Source organism: Bombyx mandarina, chromosome 06 (assembly GCF_030267445.1).
Source record: "Bombyx mandarina strain Sakado chromosome 06, ASM3026744v2".
Taxonomy (NCBI): domain Eukaryota; kingdom Metazoa; phylum Arthropoda; class Insecta; order Lepidoptera; family Bombycidae; genus Bombyx; species Bombyx mandarina.
The window spans coordinates 11,670,892-11,676,891 of record NC_143213.1 but is presented as its reverse complement, the minus strand read 5'-3'; the positions used below and the strand labels follow the sequence as shown (position 1 = coordinate 11,676,891).

The 6,000-nt window shown below is 34.1% G+C and overlaps 1 protein-coding gene across 1 annotated transcript in view; it reads left to right on the top strand.

Moving 5' to 3' along the window:
• The first annotated feature begins 609 nt into the window (after positions 1-609).
• Positions 610-6,000, top strand: part of dy (transmembrane protein dusky) — a 38,571-nt gene continuing 33,180 nt past the window's right edge. Inside the window, exon 1 of the mRNA XM_089728377.1 lies at positions 610-803. The gene's annotated coding sequence lies outside the window, so the exon portion shown is untranslated. The remainder of the gene's footprint in view (positions 804-6,000) is intronic.

Sequence of the window (6,000 nt, the reverse complement as noted above, 5' to 3'; positions counted from 1 at the left end):
GATTTAAAGTAAAATATTTATAGCATTAATGGATTTTGACTGCCTGAAAAATACTTTTATTATTACATAATAATAAATACATTAAAACATGAACTGAACCCACTGTTAGGGAATATAATATAGGATGAAGAGAAATGTGAATTACGAAATGGTATTAAGGAAAACGTGCTCTAATGTAGGTACTATGCTAGTTCACGATCATTTTTTCCGGCTTGCCGTCAATAAATAATGTTGCTAGACTGACTAATTTCATTTATGTACTTGAAAGAAATATTTAGGTATGTCATAAGTAAAAGTAATATACAGAGACAATCAAATTCACTTTTACACGAAACATTCACTTGCACATCTTTATAAGGATTTGTCCCACGCCCTTACGTAATCCTTTTCAGATCTCATATCTGACAGTGATGAATGCAACGTCGTCTCCAACTCATATGGCGTGATAAACTCTCGTACAAACCGCCGCGACCTTAAGATTCATTCATCATACTTAAATCCACCGGCTCAATCAGTTCGGAAATTTGGTATGTATGTAGGCAGACTTTCTCCGGGAGAAATGGGTGTGAAGAGAGGGGACGACCTTGTTAGGGGGAAGCTGGCACCTGCGCAGTAACCACTTGTCACTCTCCGGTCGGCGCGCGCGCATCGCCGCCATTGATTGTAAACACGCGCGCACGTGCAATCAAACATTTTTTTTTTAAAGAAAAAAAAATCTTGTGGAACTTATTTTTGTGTGAGACTGTGAGTGTGTCGGTGGTTCCGGGTTGGTGACTGTACTTTTAAATTTGGAAGATTAGAAGGTATGTTTTATTCTAGTTTTAATTAATTGGCGTATGAAGAAAAACAATTGAGTAAACTAAATTAGGTAGTTAAGAAAAGAAAATATACGATGTGTATTGGAGTTGAGTTTTGTTATCACGTCTGACCCGGGGGCGTTTCTAGAGCGAACCGCTAGGGGTGTCCCCTATCCATCCCTGTATGTTACCTACATGTGCGCTTTGATTTATGACTGATGGAGTTTTCAATTTATTTTCAGCTAGATAAATAAATACATGCAATTAATACTAAATTTGTTGTCATTGTTCAATTACGAGTGACTTTTTGTAGATATTCGATATTCAAAATTATTCTAAAGGATTAATCGAGATGGTGACGAACTCCTTTTTAGTATTTTTTTATATATATTATATTTAAAGTACATTGCGTTTTCGAAGATTAGTTTTGTATTAAACTTGTAGTCATATCTCAAACGAACCTTAACAAGATTATTTAATGATAGTCAAGTTGACTAATGAACATTACCACAGATTGGCCACCAGTTGACTTGTGTTGATGTAAAGTTCCAAATTATTTTTTTGCTATGTTATAATTTGAAAATGATAACCCTTAGATAAACCTTAATTGAATAATAAGGTCATATGTCAGTAAGCTCTTTTTCGAAAATTGATTCAATTCTCAGCACCGTAAAAATGATTTAATCCTGCAGTGTCAATGTTAGGACGTAGTGTTAAAAGCTCAGTGCAGCGGATAGTTGACGCATTTCAATCAGCTGAACGTAATGCTCATTGATTTTGATTTTGAGTAAGAGTACTTAATACGGCCTACTGTAATGTTCAATTTTGAATTGCAAATGTCAATAAATGTTTTGCCCAGTTTTGTGTGAACCTATTTATTAATGGCGAAAATATTTATGTATATATATTTTATATAACTTATGTTCTCGTGTTGATCGCGGGAACCCCCCTACTCTGACCGGGTTTTGACCCCGGACGGAGATCGACGGGTGTAAGAGTGCAGGGGAGTCGTTTAGTGCGGTGAGGCCCCTAAAACTCCTTGGGCCCGCGGTCTGCTCCCATCATCAGCAGATCATCAAGTCCCATATGCCACGCGCGCCCCGTTAGGCGCGTGGGTTATGAAACAAGAGGTTTGGGACCCAGCCCAAACAAAAACGGTCTCGTGTTGAAAGTAAAAGAACGCTATAATGTATCTTTCGTTACTTTGTTAATTTATAAATAAAATTAGATGTCGTATTAAACAAAAATAAATATATTTCAAACAAAAAATCAGAAAAAGATGATCATAGCTTCAGTTTATTGTAATTTTTATTTATTTAGTAAATACTAAACCTCTAAAATTATGGAAATGTGCGTTCGTCTAATCATGTTAAATTTAAATTTATATTAAGAACGAAGTCATCTTCACGGGTCATCAACTTCATACTTCCCTATCAGAGCATGTTCGTTTGAGTTTCAACGTAGGATCCCATCACTACACAAAAACAATAATCGATATTTAAGGTGATAACATCGTAATAGCTCTATAATATAATCGAAACCCATACTTAGCTTAACTCGCAATCACAAATCGATAATCGATTATACGACGACGTCTCAATGTAAACAAATCGATTCAATGGATAGCCTGTGAAATCACCCGTGTAATTTCGTTTCTTTGAGTTCAATTGTTAATGGCATTCAGGTGCTGTTCAGCCAAATGTAATTGGATGTTTGAGTTGGATCAGTAGTAGAATTGGTGTTTAAATTTAAATGGCGAATAAACTGACCTCTCATTTTATAGACATTTGAGTATTAATTAGTAAATTTCGTGATTGTTTTATATGTTATGATGATAAAGACAAATAAAATTGATACTATTATAATATTATTTACACATATATTCCAAAATAATTAGGCAAAGGCTAAAATTATTCTTTCAATTTAAAAATCGATTTTTTTCACAATTACTTGGTGGCGGGATCTTTAAGCTTATGTCATTTATTTCAATTTTATTTAATATTTCTATCTGTATTTTCTCACTATATGTAGATTTCCCACTGATGTACTTTTATAATATATGTACATAATTTGCAGAAACATCATTCATTCATTTTAAGTAGTTCAAACATCATTCATTCAAACATCATTCGAGTCTGAAACTTCAGAAAGTCCCTGTACAATAAATGCGTGATCATATCATATTACCAACGCTGTCATAACTGAACTGATCTAAATAGCATTTTCAGAAAAAAATAACAGCACTGAAACACAGACGGAGAAAGTACAAGTCAAAATGTCAGTATTGAAAGTAGCTTATAAAAAAAAAATTTGCTCAAACGAGATGTTAACTGAGTACAAGTGAAGCCAAATTAAACTGTATTTAACATTCACATTTAAATTGCTTGAGATTTTTTGTTTTGGAAAAGAAAAGGTCAATGTGTTAAAACATAAGAACTTCAAGTCTGGAATGGCTAATTTTTTTTTACTAATCTGTTAACCGACAAGATACCATAGATTGAATTTGTACGAAGGTACTCGCTTCGCAATTTAAAAAAATGGAATTGAAATCGTAATTAAATAAAAATCGTTAATAAAATAAGTGGCTACACATATCTTTATACTATTATGAGTACTTCATCACCACGCGTTTATACTATTAATCTTCTCTACTTTTGGCTTATGGCCCATCAGCATGCTTCACGGGATCATAGATGCGTCATCTAGGAGATTCCTGTTGATTGTTAATCAAATCAAATCAAACGCACGATTTCGTGCCGTTTATTTGTCTACTGAAGTAAACATAAACAATAGCAGTCACTCCAATTTTAATCGGAAATGAATGAAATAAACAGGATAACACCAAATACCTCCCCGTGCCGGCTTATAAGTTAAATTACGGCTCTGTTCTCTCTATGTTCGAGCCTCGAGGTGATGTTTTCATCTATTTTTAGCTATGGCAACACTCACCACTAGACTAGTATTCATCCTTACTTCATAGATCGATTGCGCTCATCCACAATGCAGTTCTAGATTTTGCCACATATTAACCTGCTTCGAAATGATTTTCCCACTACGGTGTGGTCATAAGCGCTGTGATATCTCCTTTTTCAAATGAAATTTGAAAATAATAAGTAGGTACTGTACTGTGTAGGCAGTCACTCAACATCAAGGACCGCCTTAGCAGGCTAGAGAGAAAAACTGAGTTAGTTAAACTAAGCTATAGAAATAAAATCATGTAGATTATATAATCGATTGATCTAGAAATAAATTACCATTGTTTTAGTCATACGTCTAGAATTTGTAACCGAAAAATATTGACAACAAACTTTATGAAAATACTAACTGACACGGCAGACTTCTTAGTGCCTCAATCGATAAATTAAAGATCTAAACTTTTGTTAAAATAAACTTAACAAACAAAAGGAATCCGTCCGACGGGGAACACATCAAAGGGAAAACAAAATTGTTATTTTTATTTAATTCCGAGCATTTTCATATTTATCTACCGTTTAAACCTTCTCAGGACTTCCACAAATAATTCAAGATCAAAATTAGCCAAATCGGTCCAGCCGTTCTCGAGTTTTAGCGAGACTAACGAACAACAATTCATTTTTATATATATATAGATTTGTCCCCATAAAAACTAGACCAAATATAAAGTAAGGATCGATTCCAAAAATAATTTCACAGCGAGGAATTATTTTAAATTTGCTTAATATAAGTAAAACACCAATTTGATTGAAACGATTAGCATATTTGCGTTTCGTTTTAACGTGATTTTCAATGTCTTTTATCAGCCATTATAACCATGTTTTGGCGATTTAACTGCACAGAGCAGTTACCGGCTCCGTTGTAATGTTTTGTTTTGTTCCATTTAAAACAATTTATTCAAGTTATGGATTATTTATTACTTCTGTTTTTGGGTTTATCGCTTAGTCTGTTACGCGGAATATTGAATTTAAACATTTTATGTTTATCTTACAACTAGCGTTTGCCCGCGGCTTCGTCCGCGTGGAATAGTTGCCAAAGCATAACGCTAAATTTTACCCGCAACTTCATTTACGTAGAAAGTAAAAATATTTTTGAATAATATAATGTTATGGAGCTATTTAAGGTACCAAAATAACGCTTTTTATCCGACTTCGAAAAAAAGGAGGCTATCAATTCGACCACCATTTTTTATCTATGTATGTTCACCGATTTCTCGAGAATGCTTGAACAGATTCTGATAATGCTCTTTTCTATTTTTTGTTTGAAAGGGTAAACTTCCGGAATTGTCCTTATAGCTATGTCCTTATAGCTATTATAGCTCAAAACAATCTTCAAAGATTTTTTCAGAAATACTCTCCTCCTTGTGTTGTGCTGCTCAATGCTGATGGTAGTGATCACCCTTCTGTATCTCTTTCTCTCGCACAATTTTACTCCATCTGTTTTTTTGTTTTCGCATACAGTAAAGTAAAATATTTATCTGTAGTGTGAATCAAGCAATTGAATCTTATAACGAATGGGGTGCTCATCTCATTTTTGAAAATATTTTAAGCTATTAAAATATGTTGTAGAACCCACTTTGCAGGTATGATTGGACCCGTAGCTAGATGAAACATACATAAATATACTACAAAAATCGTTAGCGTTGGTTTATCAATCATCAAAGTCTTTTGTTGAATTAAAGTGATCAATTCATAGAAATTCTGATTTTTTTTTTATTGCTTAGATGGATGGACGAGCTCACAGCCCACCTTATGTTAAGTGGTTACTGGAGCCCATAGACATCTACAACGTAAATGCGCCATCCACCTCGAGATATAAGTTCTAAGGTCTCAGTATAGTTACAACGGCTACCCCACCCTTCGAACCTAAACGCATTACTGCTTCACGGCGGAAATAGGCGAGGTGGCGGTACCTACCCGTGCGGACTCCCAAGAGGTCCTACCACCAGTATGATGACCGGTCAGTATTAATAATGTTTTAATAAACATTGGCCCACTAAATTAACCTAATTCCAAAAAGACATTTGTTATTTTAATTCAAAACAACCGAAGCAGCTTGCTGGATAGATACTAATCAATGAATATAATTTACATAAAAAAAAAATGAACATAATTGTTTTTGTTGATTTAAAGGCTTCAGCCCGGAAATGGCTCTTTTATCGATCTAGTATGTTTAAACATCATTGATAGTTTAAACGGCTTAAAAAAAAAGGACACCTGTTAATTGAGCT